This window comes from Convolutriloba macropyga, chromosome 9, assembly GCF_964194025.1.
Source record: "Convolutriloba macropyga chromosome 9, txConMacr16.3, whole genome shotgun sequence".
Taxonomy (NCBI): Eukaryota; Metazoa; Xenacoelomorpha; order Acoela; family Convolutidae; genus Convolutriloba; species Convolutriloba macropyga.
This window is the reverse complement of record NC_134476.1, coordinates 62173701-62190966: the sequence shown is the minus strand read 5'-3', so window position 1 is coordinate 62190966 and position 17266 is coordinate 62173701. Positions and strand designations below refer to the sequence as shown.

The window sequence follows — 17266 nt, the reverse complement described above, 5'->3', positions numbered from 1 at the left end:
CTCCACTTGAGCCATAGTCGGGGATAGAATAAAAAAATCGGGCACAGCGAACCATTTTGGACACGTTTTTACCAATTTTCAAAAAAGTATCCGCGCTCGATGAGGCTTAACTTTTTCGATCACCGAACTTTGTTTTGGTCACCAAATCGTCAATTTTAGTCCGATTTTGCTCATTTTTTGTGGGCAAGCTCCACTTGAGCCATAGTTGGGGATAGAATAAAAAAATCGGGCACAGCGAACCATTTTGGACACGTTTTTACCAATTTTCAAAAAAGTATCCGCGCTCGATGAGGCTTAACTTTTTCGATCACCGAACATGGTTTTGGTCACCAAATCGTCAATTTTAGTCCGATTTTGCTCATTTTTTGTGGGCAAGCTCCACTTGAGCCATAGTCGGGGATAGAATAAAAAAATCGGGCACAGCGAACCATTTTGGACACGTTTTTACCAATTTTCAAAAAAGTATCCGCGCTCGATGAGGCTTAACTTTTTCGATCACCGAACTTTGTTTTGGTCACCAAATCGTCAATTTTAGTCCGATTTTGCTCATTTTTTGTGGGCAAGCTCCACTTGAGCCATAGTTGGGGATAGAATAAAAAAATCGGGCACAGCGAACCATTTTGGACACGTTTTTACCAATTTTCAAAAAAGTATCCGCGCTCGATGAGGCTTAACTTTTTCGATCACCGAACATGGTTTTGGTCACCAAATCGTCAATTTTAGTCCGATTTTGCTCATTTTTTGTGGGCAAGCTCCACTTGAGCCATAGTCGGGGATAGAATAAAAAAATCGGGCACAGCGAACCATTTTGGACACGTTTTTACCAATTTTCAAAAAAGTATCCGCGCTCGATGAGGCTTAACTTTTTCGATCACCGAACTTGGTTTTGGTCACCAAATCGTCAATTTTAGTCCGATTTTGCTCATTTTTTGTGGGCAAGCTCCACTTGAGCCATGGTTGGGGATAAAATAAAAAAATCGGGCACAGCGAACCATTTTGGACACGTTTTTACCGATTTTCAAAAAAGTATCCGCGCTCGATGAGGCTTAACTTTTTCGATCACCGAGGCTTTTGGAGGCTCTAAAATGTGTAGATATCAAATATTATTATTCTGTGAGGCTTTAATACTCAAAAGAAAAAGCCTACAACACCTGGTGTTCCCAAGCGGTCACCCATCCAAGTACTAACCAGGCCCAATGTTGCTTAACTTCGGTGATCGGACGAGAACCGGTGCATTCAACATGGTATGGTCGTAGGCATTTGCGTAAGTGGGAGCGAATTTATATACAACAGCATTGTATTGTAGTCTTATATTCATATATAGGATTACTTTAACTGGCCGCCTTGCGGTTTGCAAAATAGTCACTTAATACATGCAAATTTAGCCACTGTTGTGTTATAATTTATGCAATTCGTAGCCATACAGTGTATCATGACCAACGCACAAACTTTTTGCTTCCAACCATCCACAATACAGTGGAACGGCCCCAAAACAAAGGAGAGATGAATTGGGTCCCAGGAACCTGCTCAACCGGACATTGAACCGGAAGCATGACTTCAGTGGGTTTAGGCCGGTACTTGGGAAAATCATAGCTGAATTGCTTTTAGCCTAATTGTTGTGATAAACTTATTAAATAGGTCAGTATCAACTCTATTTGATAAGTTTTATTTGAATGCACTCTGCGTTAGCGGAGTGCAGCCTAAAGAATGGAACTAAGCGATTTGCACTAACTTAAAAGTTAGTTTAATAAAGGGAAACTTTGCAATTAGTATTGATGTTTCCGAGAGCGTTCCAAATATCAAATACACAGTAAGCACAAGCGGGGGAACAATTAGAATGGCCTATACAAGTATGTGGGGTGTGTTTGGAGCAATGGTTATCGCTGAAATTGTCATTTACAAAAAGTATCCGCGCTCGATGAGGCTTAACTTTTTCGATCACCGAACTTTGTTTTGGTCACCAAATCGTCAATTTTAGTCCGATTTTGCTCATTTTTTGTGGGCAAGCTCCACTTGAGCCATAGTTGGGGATAGAATAAAAAAATCGGGCACAGCGAACCATTTTGGACACGTTTTTACCAATTTTCAAAAAAGTATCCGCGCTCGATGAGGCTTAACTTTTTCGATCACCGAACATGGTTTTGGTCACCAAATCGTCAATTTTAGTCCGATTTTGCTCATTTTTTGTGGGCAAGCTCCACTTGAGCCATAGTCGGGGATAGAATAAAAAAATCGGGCACAGCGAACCATTTTGGACACGTTTTTACCAATTTTCAAAAAAGTATCCGCGCTCGATGAGGCTTAACTTTTTCGATCACCGAACTTGGTTTTGGTCACCAAATCGTCAATTTTAGTCCGATTTTGCTCATTTTTTGTGGGCAAGCTCCACTTGAGCCATGGTTGGGGATAAAATAAAAAAATCGGGCACAGCGAACCATTTTGGACACGTTTTTACCGATTTTCAAAAAAGTATCCGCGCTCGATGAGGCTTAACTTTTTCGATCACCGAGGCTTTTGGAGGCTCTAAAATGTGTAGATATCAAATATTATTATTCTGTGAGGCTTTAATACTCAAAAGAAAAAGCCTACAACACCTGGTGTTCCCAAGCGGTCACCCATCCAAGTACTAACCAGGCCCAATGTTGCTTAACTTCGGTGATCGGACGAGAACCGGTGCATTCAACATGGTATGGTCGTAGGCATTTGCGTAAGTGGGAGCGAATTTATATACAACAGCATTGTATTGTAGTCTTATATTCATATATAGGATTACTTTAACTGGCCGCCTTGCGGTTTGCAAAATAGTCACTTAATACATGCAAATTTAGCCACTGTTGTGTTATAATTTATGCAATTCGTAGCCATACAGTGTATCATGACCAACGCACAAACTTTTTGCTTCCAACCATCCACAATACAGTGGAACGGCCCCAAAACAAAGGAGAGATGAATTGGGTCCCAGGAACCTGCTCAACCGGACATTGAACCGGAAGCATGACTTCAGTGGGTTTAGGGCGGTACTTGGGAAAATCATAGCTGAATTGCTTTTAGCCTAATTGTTGTGATAAACTTATTAAATAGGTAAGTATCAACTCTATTTGATAAGTTTTATTTGAATGCACTCTGCGTTAGCGGAGTGCAGCCTAAAGAATGGAACTAAGCGATTTGCACTAACTTAAAAGTTAGTTTAATAAAGGGAAACTTTGCAATTAGTATTGATGTTTCCGAGAGCGTTCCAAATATCAAATACACAGTAAGCACAAGCGGGGGAACAATTAGAATGGCCTATACAAGTATGTGGGGTGTGTTTGGAGCAATGGTTATCGCTGAAATTGTCATTTACAAAAAGTATCCGCGCTCGATGAGGCTTAACTTTTTCGATCACCGAACTTTGTTTTGGTCACCAAATCGTCAATTTTAGTCCGATTTTGCTCATTTTTTGTGGGCAAGCTCCACTTGAGCCATAGTTGGGGATAGAATAAAAAAATCGGGCACAGCGAACCATTTTGGACACGTTTTTACCAATTTTCAAAAAAGTATCCGCGCTCGATGAGGCTTAACTTTTTCGATCACCGAACATGGTTTTGGTCACCAAATCGTCAATTTTAGTCCGATTTTGCTCATTTTTTGTGGGCAAGCTCCACTTGAGCCATAGTCGGGGATAGAATAAAAAAATCGGGCACAGCGAACCATTTTGGACACGTTTTTACCAATTTTCAAAAAAGTATCCGCGCTCGATGAGGCTTAACTTTTTCGATCACCGAACTTGGTTTTGGTCACCAAATCGTCAATTTTAGTCCGATTTTGCTCATTTTTTGTGGGCAAGCTCCACTTGAGCCATGGTTGGGGATAAAATAAAAAAATCGGGCACAGCGAACCATTTTGGACACGTTTTTACCGATTTTCAAAAAAGTATCCGCGCTCGATGAGGCTTAACTTTTTCGATCACCGAGGCTTTTGGAGGCTCTAAAATGTGTAGATATCAAATATTATTATTCTGTGAGGCTTTAATACTCAAAAGAAAAAGCCTACAACACCTGGTGTTCCCAAGCGGTCACCCATCCAAGTACTAACCAGGCCCAATGTTGCTTAACTTCGGTGATCGGACGAGAACCGGTGCATTCAACATGGTATGGTCGTAGGCATTTGCGTAAGTGGGAGCGAATTTATATACAACAGCATTGTATTGTAGTCTTATATTCATATATAGGATTACTTTAACTGGCCGCCTTGCGGTTTGCAAAATAGTCACTTAATACATGCAAATTTAGCCACTGTTGTGTTATAATTTATGCAATTCGTAGCCATACAGTGTATCATGACCAACGCACAAACTTTTTGCTTCCAACCATCCACAATACAGTGGAACGGCCCCAAAACAAAGGAGAGATGAATTGGGTCCCAGGAACCTGCTCAACCGGACATTGAACCGGAAGCATGACTTCAGTGGGTTTAGGGCGGTACTTGGGAAAATCATAGCTGAATTGCTTTTAGCCTAATTGTTGTGATAAACTTATTAAATAGGTAAGTATCAACTCTATTTGATAAGTTTTATTTGAATGCACTCTGCGTTAGCGGAGTGCAGCCTAAAGAATGGAACTAAGCGATTTGCACTAACTTAAAAGTTAGTTTAATAAAGGGAAACTTTGCAATTAGTATTGATGTTTCCGAGAGCGTTCCAAATATCAAATACACAGTAAGCACAAGCGGGGGAACAATTAGAATGGCCTATACAAGTATGTGGGGTGTGTTTGGAGCAATGGTTATCGCTGAAATTGTCATTTACAAAAAGTATCCGCGCTCGATGAGGCTTAACTTTTTCGATCACCGAACTTTGTTTTGGTCACCAAATCGTCAATTTTAGTCCGATTTTGCTCATTTTTTGTGGGCAAGCTCCACTTGAGCCATAGTTGGGGATAGAATAAAAAAATCGGGCACAGCGAACCATTTTGGACACGTTTTTACCAATTTTCAAAAAAGTATCCGCGCTCGATGAGGCTTAACTTTTTCGATCACCGAACATGGTTTTGGTCACCAAATCGTCAATTTTAGTCCGATTTTGCTCATTTTTTGTGGGCAAGCTCCACTTGAGCCATAGTCGGGGATAGAATAAAAAAATCGGGCACAGCGAACCATTTTGGACACGTTTTTACCAATTTTCAAAAAAGTATCCGCGCTCGATGAGGCTTAACTTTTTCGATCACCGAACTTTGTTTTGGTCACCAAATCGTCAATTTTAGTCCGATTTTGCTCATTTTTTGTGGGCAAGCTCCACTTGAGCCATAGTTGGGGATAAAATAAAAAAATCGGGCACAGCGAACCATTTTGGACACGTTTTTACCAATTTTCAAAAAAGTATCCGCGCTCGATGAGGCTTAACTTTTTCGATCACCGAACATGGTTTTGGTCACCAAATCGTCAATTTTAGTCCGATTTTGCTCATTTTTTGTGGGCAAGCTCCACTTGAGCCATAGTCGGGGATAGAATAAAAAAATCGGGCACAGCGAACCATTTTGGACACGTTTTTACCAATTTTCAAAAAAGTATCCGCGCTCGATGAGGCTTAACTTTTTCGATCACCGAACTTTGTTTTGGTCACCAAATCGTCAATTTTAGTCCGATTTTGCTCATTTTTTGTGGGCAAGCTCCACTTGAGCCATAGTTGGGGATAGAATAAAAAAATCGGGCACAGCGAACCATTTTGGACACGTTTTTACCAATTTTCAAAAAAGTATCCGCGCTCGATGAGGCTTAACTTTTTCGATCACCGAACTTTGTTTTGGTCACCAAATCGTCAATTTTAGTCCGATTTTGCTCATTTTTTGTGGGCAAGCTCCACTTGAGCCATAGTTGGGGATAGAAAAAAAAAATCGGGCACAGCGAACCATTTTGGACACGTTTTTACCAATTTTCAAAAAAGTATCCGCGCTCGGTGAGGCTTAACTTTTTCGATCACCGAACTTGGTTTTGGTCACCAAATCGTCAATTTTAGTCCGATTTTGCTCATTTTTTGTGGGCAAGCTCCACTTGAGCCATGGTTGGGGATAAAATAAAAAAATCGGGCACAGCGAACCATTTTGGACACGTTTTTACCGATTTTCAAAAAAGTATCCGCGCTCGATGAGGCTTAACTTTTTCGATCACCGAACATGGTTTTGGTCACCAAATCGTCAATTTTAGTCCGATTTTGCTCATTTTTTGTGGGCAAGCTCCACTTGAGCCATAGTCGGGGATAGAATAAAAAAATCGGGCACAGCGAACCATTTTGGACACGTTTTTACCAATTTTCAAAAAAGTATCCGCGCTCGATGAGGCTTAACTTTTTCGATCACCGAACTTTGTTTTGGTCACCAAATCGTCAATTTTAGTCCGATTTTGCTCATTTTTTGTGGGCAAGCTCCACTTGAGCCATAGTCGGGGATAGAATAAAAAAATCGGGCACAGCGAACCATTTTGGACACGTTTTTACCAATTTTCAAAAAAGTATCCGCGCTCGATGAGGCTTAACTTTTTCGATCACCGAACTTTGTTTTGGTCACCAAATCGTCAATTTTAGTCCGATTTTGCTCATTTTTTGTGGGCAAGCTCCACTTGAGCCATAGTTGGGGATAGAATAAAAAAATCGGGCACAGCGAACCATTTTGGACACGTTTTTACCAATTTTCAAAAAAGTATCCGCGCTCGATGAGGCTTAACTTTTTCGATCACCGAACATGGTTTTGGTCACCAAATCGTCAATTTTAGTCCGATTTTGCTCATTTTTTGTGGGCAAGCTCCACTTGAGCCATAGTCGGGGATAGAATAAAAAAATCGGGCACAGCGAACCATTTTGGACACGTTTTTACCAATTTTCAAAAAAGTATCCGCGCTCGATGAGGCTTAACTTTTTCGATCACCGAACTTTGTTTTGGTCACCAAATCGTCAATTTTAGTCCGATTTTGCTCATTTTTTGTGGGCAAGCTCCACTTGAGCCATAGTTGGGGATAGAATAAAAAAATCGGGCACAGCGAACCATTTTGGACACGTTTTTACCAATTTTCAAAAAAGTATCCGCGCTCGATGAGGCTTAACTTTTTCGATCACCGAACTTTGTTTTGGTCACCAAATCGTCAATTTTAGTCCGATTTTGCTCATTTTTTGTGGGCAAGCTCCACTTGAGCCATAGTTGGGGATAGAAAAAAAAAATCGGGCACAGCGAACCATTTTGGACACGTTTTTACCAATTTTCAAAAAAGTATCCGCGCTCGATGAGGCTTAACTTTTTCGATCACCGAACTTGGTTTTGGTCACCAAATCGTCAATTTTAGTCCGATTTTGCTCATTTTTTGTGGGCAAGCTCCACTTGAGCCATGGTTGGGGATAAAATAAAAAAATCGGGCACAGCGAACCATTTTGGACACGTTTTTACCGATTTTCAAAAAAGTATCCGCGCTCGATGAGGCTTAACTTTTTCGATCACCGAACTTTGTTTTGGTCACCAAATCGTCAATTTTAGTCCGATTTTGCTCATTTTTTGTGGGCAAGCTCCACTTGAGCCATAGTTGGGGATAGAATAAAAAAATCGGGCACAGCGAACCATTTTGGACACGTTTTTACCAATTTTCAAAAAAGTATCCGCGCTCGATGAGGCTTAACTTTTTCGATCACCGAACTTTGTTTTGGTCACCAAATCGTCAATTTTAGTCCGATTTTGCTCATTTTTTGTGGGCAAGCTCCACTTGAGCCATAGTTGGGGATAGAAAAAAAAAATCGGGCACAGCGAACCATTTTGGACACGTTTTTACCAATTTTCAAAAAAGTATCCGCGCTCGATGAGGCTTAACTTTTTCGATCACCGAACTTGGTTTTGGTCACCAAATCGTCAATTTTAGTCCGATTTTGCTCATTTTTTGTGGGCAAGCTCCACTTGAGCCATGGTTGGGGATAAAATAAAAAAATCGGGCACAGCGAACCATTTTGGACACGTTTTTACCGATTTTCAAAAAAGTATCCGCGCTCGATGAGGCTTAACTTTTTCGATCACCGAGGCTTTTGGAGGCTCTAAAATGTGTAGATATCAAATATTATTATTCTGTGAGGCTTTAATACTCAAAAGAAAAAGCCTACAACACCTGGTGTTCCCAAGCGGTCACCCATCCAAGTACTAACCAGGCCCAATGTTGCTTAACTTCGGTGATCGGACGAGAACCGGTGCATTCAACATGGTATGGTCGTAGGCATTTGCGTAAGTGGGAGCGAATTTATATACAACAGCATTGTATTGTAGTCTTATATTCATATATAGGATTACTTTAACTGGCCGCCTTGCGGTTTGCAAAATAGTCACTTAATACATGCAAATTTAGCCACTGTTGTGTTATAATTTATGCAATTCGTAGCCATACAGTGTATCATGACCAACGCACAAACTTTTTGCTTCCAACCATCCACAATACAGTGGAACGGCCCCAAAACAAAGGAGAGATGAATTGGGTCCCAGGAACCTGCTCAACCGGACATTGAACCGGAAGCATGACTTCAGTGGGTTTAGGGCGGTACTTGGGAAAATCATAGCTGAATTGCTTTTAGCCTAATTGTTGTGATAAACTTATTAAATAGGTAAGTATCAACTCTATTTGATAAGTTTTATTTGAATGCACTCTGCGTTAGCGGAGTGCAGCCTAAAGAATGGAACTAAGCGACTTGCACTAACTTAAAAGTTAGTTTAATAAAGGGAAACTTTGCAATTAGTATTGATGTTTCCGAGAGCGTTCCAAATATCAAATACACAGTAAGCACAAGCGGGGGAACAATTAGAATGGCCTATACAAGTATGTGGGGTGTGTTTGGAGCAATGGTTATCGCTGAAATTGTCATTTACAAAAAGTATCCGCGCTCGATGAGGCTTAACTTTGTCGATCACCGAACTTTGTTTTGGTCACCAAATCGTCAATTTTAGTCCGATTTTGCTCATTTTTTGTGGGCAAGCTCCACTTGAGCCATAGTTGGGGATAGAATAAAAAAATCGGGCACAGCGAACCATTTTGGACACGTTTTTACCAATTTTCAAAAAAGTATCCGCGCTCGATGAGGCTTAACTTTTTCGATCACCGAACTTGGTTTTGGTCACCAAATCGTCAATTTTAGTCCGATTTTGCTCATTTTTTGTGGGCAAGCTCCACTTGAGCCATAGTTGGGGATAGAATAAAAAAATCGGGCACAGCGAACCATTTTGGACACGTTTTTACCAATTTTCAAAAAAGTATCCGCGCTCGATGAGGCTTAACTTTTTCGATCACCGAACATGGTTTTGGTCACCAAATCGTCAATTTTAGTCCGATTTTGCTCATTTTTTGTGGGCAAGCTCCACTTGAGCCATAGTCGGGGATAGAATAAAAAAATCGGGCACAGCGAACCATTTTGGACACGTTTTTACCAATTTTCAAAAAAGTATCCGCGCTCGATGAGGCTTAACTTTTTCGATCACCGAACTTTGTTTTGGTCACCAAATCGTCAATTTTAGTCCGATTTTGCTCATTTTTTGTGGGCAAGCTCCACTTGAGCCATAGTTGGGGATAGAATAAAAAAATCGGGCACAGCGAACCATTTTGGACACGTTTTTACCAATTTTCAAAAAAGTATCCGCGCTCGATGAGGCTTAACTTTTTCGATCACCGAACTTTGTTTTGGTCACCAAATCGTCAATTTTAGTCCGATTTTGCTCATTTTTTGTGGGCAAGCTCCACTTGAGCCATAGTTGGGGATAGAAAAAAAAAATCGGGCACAGCGAACCATTTTGGACACGTTTTTACCAATTTTCAAAAAAGTATCCGCGCTCGATGAGGCTTAACTTTTTCGATCACCGAACTTGGTTTTGGTCACCAAATCGTCAATTTTAGTCCGATTTTGCTCATTTTTTGTGGGCAAGCTCCACTTGAGCCATAGTTGGGGATAGAAAAAAAAAATCGGGCACAGCGAACCATTTTGGACACGTTTTTACCAATTTTCAAAAAAGTATCCGCGCTCGATGAGGCTTAACTTTTTCGATCACCGAACTTGGTTTTGGTCACCAAATCGTCAATTTTAGTCCGATTTTGCTCATTTTTTGTGGGCAAGCTCCACTTGAGCCATGGTTGGGGATAAAATAAAAAAATCGGGCACAGCGAACCATTTTGGACACGTTTTTACCAATTTTCAAAAAAGTATCCGCGCTCGATGAGGCTTAACTTTTTCGATCACCGAACTTTGTTTTGGTCACCAAATCGTCAATTTTAGTCCGATTTTGCTCATTTTTTGTGGGCAAGCTCCACTTGAGCCATAGTTGGGGATAGAATAAAAAAATCGGGCACAGCGAACCATTTTGGACACGTTTTTACCAATTTTCAAAAAAGTATCCGCGCTCGATGAGGCTTAACTTTTTCGATCACCGAACTTTGTTTTGGTCACCAAATCGTCAATTTTAGTCCGATTTTGCTCATTTTTTGTGGGCAAGCTCCACTTGAGCCATAGTTGGGGATAGAAAAAAAAAATCGGGCACAGCGAACCATTTTGGACACGTTTTTACCAATTTTCAAAAAAGTATCCGCGCTCGATGAGGCTTAACTTTTTCGATCACCGAACTTGGTTTTGGTCACCAAATCGTCAATTTTAGTCCGATTTTGCTCATTTTTTGTGGGCAAGCTCCACTTGAGCCATGGTTGGGGATAAAATAAAAAAATCGGGCACAGCGAACCATTTTGGACACGTTTTTACCGATTTTCAAAAAAGTATCCGCGCTCGATGAGGCTTAACTTTTTCGATCACCGAGGCTTTTGGAGGCTCTAAAATGTGTAGATATCAAATATTATTATTCTGTGAGGCTTTAATACTCAAAAGAAAAAGCCTACAACACCTGGTGTTCCCAAGCGGTCACCCATCCAAGTACTAACCAGGCCCAATGTTGCTTAACTTCGGTGATCGGACGAGAACCGGTGCATTCAACATGGTATGGTCGTAGGCATTTGCGTAAGTGGGAGCGAATTTATATACAACAGCATTGTATTGTAGTCTTATATTCATATATAGGATTACTTTAACTGGCCGCCTTGCGGTTTGCAAAATAGTCACTTAATACATGCAAATTTAGCCACTGTTGTGTTATAATTTATGCAATTCGTAGCCATACAGTGTATCATGACCAACGCACAAACTTTTTGCTTCCAACCATCCACAATACAGTGGAACGGCCCCAAAACAAAGGAGAGATGAATTGGGTCCCAGGAACCTGCTCAACCGGACATTGAACCGGAAGCATGACTTCAGTGGGTTTAGGGCGGTACTTGGGAAAATCATAGCTGAATTGCTTTTAGCCTAATTGTTGTGATAAACTTATTAAATAGGTAAGTATCAACTCTATTTGATAAGTTTTATTTGAATGCACTCTGCGTTAGCGGAGTGCAGCCTAAAGAATGGAACTAAGCGACTTGCACTAACTTAAAAGTTAGTTTAATAAAGGGAAACTTTGCAATTAGTATTGATGTTTCCGAGAGCGTTCCAAATATCAAATACACAGTAAGCACAAGCGGGGGAACAATTAGAATGGCCTATACAAGTATGTGGGGTGTGTTTGGAGCAATGGTTATCGCTGAAATTGTCATTTACAAAAAGTATCCGCGCTCGATGAGGCTTAACTTTGTCGATCACCGAACTTTGTTTTGGTCACCAAATCGTCAATTTTAGTCCGATTTTGCTCATTTTTTGTGGGCAAGCTCCACTTGAGCCATAGTCGGGGATAGAATAAAAAAATCGGGCACAGCGAACCATTTTGGACACGTTTTTACCAATTTTCAAAAAAGTATCCGCGCTCGATGAGGCTTAACTTTTTCGATCACCGAACATGGTTTTGGTCACCAAATCGTCAATTTTAGTCCGATTTTGCTCATTTTTTGTGGGCAAGCTCCACTTGAGCCATAGTCGGGGATAGAATAAAAAAATCGGGCACAGCGAACCATTTTGGACACGTTTTTACCAATTTTCAAAAAAGTATCCGCGCTCGATGAGGCTTAACTTTTTCGATCACCGAACTTGGTTTTGGTCACCAAATCGTCAATTTTAGTCCGATTTTGCTCATTTTTTGTGGGCAAGCTCCACTTGAGCCATGGTTGGGGATAAAATAAAAAAATCGGGCACAGCGAACCATTTTGGACACGTTTTTACCGATTTTCAAAAAAGTATCCGCGCTCGATGAGGCTTAACTTTTTCGATCACCGAGGCTTTTGGAGGCTCTAAAATGTGTAGATATCAAATATTATTATTCTGTGAGGCTTTAATACTCAAAAGAAAAAGCCTACAACACCTGGTGTTCCCAAGCGGTCACCCATCCAAGTACTAACCAGGCCCAATGTTGCTTAACTTCGGTGATCGGACGAGAACCGGTGCATTCAACATGGTATGGTCGTAGGCATTTGCGTAAGTGGGAGCGAATTTATATACAACAGCATTGTATTGTAGTCTTATATTCATATATAGGATTACTTTAACTGGCCGCCTTGCGGTTTGCAAAATAGTCACTTAATACATGCAAATTTAGCCACTGTTGTGTTATAATTTATGCAATTCGTAGCCATACAGTGTATCATGACCAACGCACAAACTTTTTGCTTCCAACCATCCACAATACAGTGGAACGGCCCCAAAACAAAGGAGAGATGAATTGGGTCCCAGGAACCTGCTCAACCGGACATTGAACCGGAAGCATGACTTCAGTGGGTTTAGGCCGGTACTTGGGAAAATCATAGCTGAATTGCTTTTAGCCTAATTGTTGTGATAAACTTATTAAATAGGTAAGTATCAACTCTATTTGATAAGTTTTACTTGAATGCACTCTGCGTTAGCGGAGTGCAGCCTAAAGAATGGAACTAAGCGATTTGCACTAACTTAAAAGTTAGTTTAATAAAGGGAAACTTTGCAATTAGTATTGATGTTTCCGAGAGCGTTCCAAATATCAAATACACAGTAAGCACAAGCGGGGGAACAATTAGAATGGCCTATACAAGTATGTGGGGTGTGTTTGGAGCAATGGTTATCGCTGAAATTGTCATTTACAAAAAGTATCCGCGCTCGATGAGGCTTAACTTTTTCGATCACCGAACTTTGTTTTGGTCACTAAATCGTCAATTTTAGTCCGATTTTGCTCATTTTTTGTGGGCAAGCTCCACTTGAGCCATAGTTGGGGATAGAATAAAAAAATCGGGCACAGCGAACCATTTTGGACACGTTTTTACCAATTTTCAAAAAAGTATCCGCGCTCGATGAGGCTTAACTTTTTCGATCACCGAACATGGTTTTGGTCACCAAATCGTCAATTTTAGTCCGATTTTGCTCATTTTTTGTGGGCAAGCTCCACTTGAGCCATAGTCGGGGATAGAATAAAAAAATCGGGCACAGCGAACCATTTTGGACACGTTTTTACCAATTTTCAAAAAAGTATCCGCGCTCGATGAGGCTTAACTTTTTCGATCACCGAACTTTGTTTTGGTCACCAAATCGTCAATTTTAGTCCGATTTTGCTCATTTTTTGTGGGCAAGCTCCACTTGAGCCATAGTTGGGGATAGAATAAAAAAATCGGGCACAGCGAACCATTTTGGACACGTTTTTACCAATTTTCAAAAAAGTATCCGCGCTCGATGAGGCTTAACTTTTTCGATCACCGAACTTTGTTTTGGTCACCAAATCGTCAATTTTAGTCCGATTTTGCTCATTTTTTGTGGGCAAGCTCCACTTGAGCCATAGTTGGGGATAGAATAAAAAAATCGGGCACAGCGAACCATTTTGGACACGTTTTTACCAATTTTCAAAAAAGTATCCGCGCTCGATGAGGCTTAACTTTTTCGATCACCGAACATGGTTTTGGTCACCAAATCGTCAATTTTAGTCCGATTTTGCTCATTTTTTGTGGGCAAGCTCCACTTGAGCCATAGTTGGGGATAGAATAAAAAAATCGGGCACAGCGAACCATTTTGGACACGTTTTTACCAATTTTCAAAAAAGTATCCGCGCTCGATGAGGCTTAACTTTTTCGATCACCGAACATGGTTTTGGTCACCAAATCGTCAATTTTAGTCCGATTTTGCTCATTTTTTGTGGGCAAGCTCCACTTGAGCCATAGTCGGGGATAGAATAAAAAAATCGGGCACAGCGAACCATTTTGGACACGTTTTTACCAATTTTCAAAAAAGTATCCGCGCTCGATGAGGCTTAACTTTTTCGATCACCGAACTTTGTTTTGGTCACCAAATCGTCAATTTTAGTCCGATTTTGCTCATTTTTTGTGGGCAAGCTCCACTTGAGCCATAGTTGGGGATAGAATAAAAAAATCGGGCACAGCGAACCATTTTGGACACGTTTTTACCAATTTTCAAAAAAGTATCCGCGCTCGATGAGGCTTAACTTTTTCGATCACCGAACTTTGTTTTGGTCACCAAATCGTCAATTTTAGTCCGATTTTGCTCATTTTTTGTGGGCAAGCTCCACTTGAGCCATAGTTGGGGATAGAATAAAAAAATCGGGCACAGCGAACCATTTTGGACACGTTTTTACCAATTTTCAAAAAAGTATCCGCGCTCGATGAGGCTTAACTTTTTCGATCACCGAACATGGTTTTGGTCACCAAATCGTCAATTTTAGTCCGATTTTGCTCATTTTTTGTGGGCAAGCTCCACTTGAGCCATAGTCGGGGATAGAATAAAAAAATCGGGCACAGCGAACCATTTTGGACACGTTTTTACCAATTTTCAAAAAAGTATCCGCGCTCGATGAGGCTTAACTTTTTCGATCACCGAACTTTGTTTTGGTCACCAAATCGTCAATTTTAGTCCGATTTTGCTCATTTTTTGTGGGCAAGCTCCACTTGAGCCATAGTTGGGGATAGAATAAAAAAATCGGGCACAGCGAACCATTTTGGACACGTTTTTACCAATTTTCAAAAAAGTATCCGCGCTCGATGAGGCTTAACTTTTTCGATCACCGAACTTTGTTTTGGTCACCAAATCGTCAATTTTAGTCCGATTTTGCTCATTTTTTGTGGGCAAGCTCCACTTGAGCCATAGTTGGGGATAGAAAAAAAAAATCGGGCACAGCGAACCATTTTGGACACGTTTTTACCAATTTTCAAAAAAGTATCCGCGCTCGATGAGGCTTAACTTTTTCGATCACCGAACTTGGTTTTGGTCACCAAATCGTCAATTTTAGTCCGATTTTGCTCATTTTTTGTGGGCAAGCTCCACTTGAGCCATGGTTGGGGATAAAATAAAAAAATCGGGCACAGCGAACCATTTTGGACACGTTTTTACCGATTTTCAAAAAAGTATCCGCGCTCGATGAGGCTTAACTTTTTCGATCACCGAGGCTTTTGGAGGCTCTAAAATGTGTAGATATCAAATATTATTATTCTGTGAGGCTTTAATACTCAAAAGAAAAAGCCTACAACACCTGGTGTTCCCAAGCGGTCACCCATCCAAGTACTAACCAGGCCCAATGTTGCTTAACTTCGGTGATCGGACGAGAACCGGTGCATTCAACATGGTATGGTCGTAGGCATTTGCGTAAGTGGGAGCGAATTTATATACAACAGCATTGTATTGTAGTCTTATATTCATATATAGGATTACTTTAACTGGCCGCCTTGCGGTTTGCAAAATAGTCACTTAATACATGCAAATTTAGCCACTGTTGTGTTATAATTTATGCAATTCGTAGCCATACAGTGTATCATGACCAACGCACAAACTTTTTGCTTCCAACCATCCACAATACAGTGGAACGGCCCCAAAACAAAGGAGAGATGAATTGGGTCCCAGGAACCTGCTCAACCGGACATTGAACCGGAAGCATGACTTCAGTGGGTTTAGGGCGGTACTTGGGAAAATCATAGCTGAATTGCTTTTAGCCTAATTGTTGTGATAAACTTATTAAATAGGTAAGTATCAACTCTATTTGATAAGTTTTATTTGAATGCACTCTGCGTTAGCGGAGTGCAGCCTAAAGAATGGAACTAAGCGATTTGCACTAACTTAAAAGTTAGTTTAATAAAGGGAAACTTTGCAATTAGTATTGATGTTTCCGAGAGCGTTCCAAATATCAAATACACAGTAAGCACAAGCGGGGGAACAATTAGAATGGCCTATACAAGTATGTGGGGTGTGTTTGGAGCAATGGTTATCGCTGAAATTGTCATTTACAAAAAGTATCCGCGCTCGATGAGGCTTAACTTTTTCGATCACCGAACTTTGTTTTGGTCACTAAATCGTCAATTTTAGTCCGATTTTGCTCATTTTTTGTGGGCAAGCTCCACTTGAGCCATAGTTGGGGATAGAATAAAAAAATCGGGCACAGCGAACCATTTTGGACACGTTTTTACCAATTTTCAAAAAAGTATCCGCGCTCGATGAGGCTTAACTTTTTCGATCACCGAACATGGTTTTGGTCACCAAATCGTCAATTTTAGTCCGATTTTGCTCATTTTTTGTGGGCAAGCTCCACTTGAGCCATAGTTGGGGATAGAATAAAAAAATCGGGCACAGCGAACCATTTTGGACACGTTTTTACCAATTTTCAAAAAAGTATCCGCGCTCGATGAGGCTTAACTTTTTCGATCACCGAACTTTGTTTTGGTCACCAAATCGTCAATTTTAGTCCGATTTTGCTCATTTTTTGTGGGCAAGCTCCACTTGAGCCATAGTTGGGGATAGAATAAAAAAATCGGGCACAGCGAACCATTTTGGACACGTTTTTACCAATTTTCAAAAAAGTATCCGCGCTCGATGAGGCTTAACTTTTTCGATCACCGAACATGGTTTTGGTCACCAAATCGTCAATTTTAGTCCGATTTTGCTCATTTTTTGTGGGCAAGCTCCACTTGAGCCATAGTCGGGGATAGAATAAAAAAATCGGGCACAGCGAACCATTTTGGACACGTTTTTACCAATTTTCAAAAAAGTATCCGCGCTCGATGAGGCTTAACTTTTTCGATCACCGAACTTTGTTTTGGTCACCAAATCGTCAATTTTAGTCCGATTTTGCTCATTTTTTGTGGGCAAGCTCCACTTGAGCCATAGTTGGGGATAGAATAAAAAAATCGGGCACAGCGAACCATTTTGGACACGTTTTTACCAATTTTCAAAAAAGTATCCGCGCTCGATGAGGCTTAACTTTTTCGATCACCGAACTTTGTTTTGGTCACCAAATCGTCAATTTTAGTCCGATTTTGCTCATTTTTTGTGGGCAAGCTCCACTTGAGCCATAGTTGG

At 40.7% G+C, this 17266-nt stretch overlaps 1 protein-coding gene and 7 non-coding genes across 8 annotated transcripts in view; 1 reads left to right on the top strand and 7 right to left on the bottom strand.

The window, feature by feature from the left end:
- Window positions 1-17266, top strand: part of LOC142345923 (ATP-dependent RNA helicase DHX8-like) — a 468212-nt gene that overhangs the window by 101185 nt on the left and 349761 nt on the right. The gene's annotated exons all lie outside the window — the stretch shown is intronic.
- On the bottom strand, window positions 1140-1258 carry LOC142347424 (5S ribosomal RNA). Its single transcript, XR_012760417.1, has one exon. It is a non-coding gene; the product is annotated as a 5S ribosomal RNA (ribosomal RNA).
- LOC142347423 (5S ribosomal RNA) lies at window positions 2583-2701 on the bottom strand. The gene has a single exon (XR_012760416.1). It is a non-coding gene; the product is annotated as a 5S ribosomal RNA (ribosomal RNA).
- Window positions 4026-4144, bottom strand: LOC142347422 (5S ribosomal RNA). The gene has a single exon (XR_012760415.1). It is a non-coding gene; the product is annotated as a 5S ribosomal RNA (ribosomal RNA).
- Window positions 8101-8219, bottom strand: LOC142347421 (5S ribosomal RNA). The gene has a single exon (XR_012760414.1). It is a non-coding gene; the product is annotated as a 5S ribosomal RNA (ribosomal RNA).
- Window positions 10860-10978, bottom strand: LOC142347419 (5S ribosomal RNA). Its single transcript, XR_012760413.1, has one exon. It is a non-coding gene; the product is annotated as a 5S ribosomal RNA (ribosomal RNA).
- LOC142347418 (5S ribosomal RNA) lies at window positions 12303-12421 on the bottom strand. The gene has a single exon (XR_012760412.1). It is a non-coding gene; the product is annotated as a 5S ribosomal RNA (ribosomal RNA).
- LOC142347417 (5S ribosomal RNA) lies at window positions 15438-15556 on the bottom strand. Its single transcript, XR_012760411.1, has one exon. It is a non-coding gene; the product is annotated as a 5S ribosomal RNA (ribosomal RNA).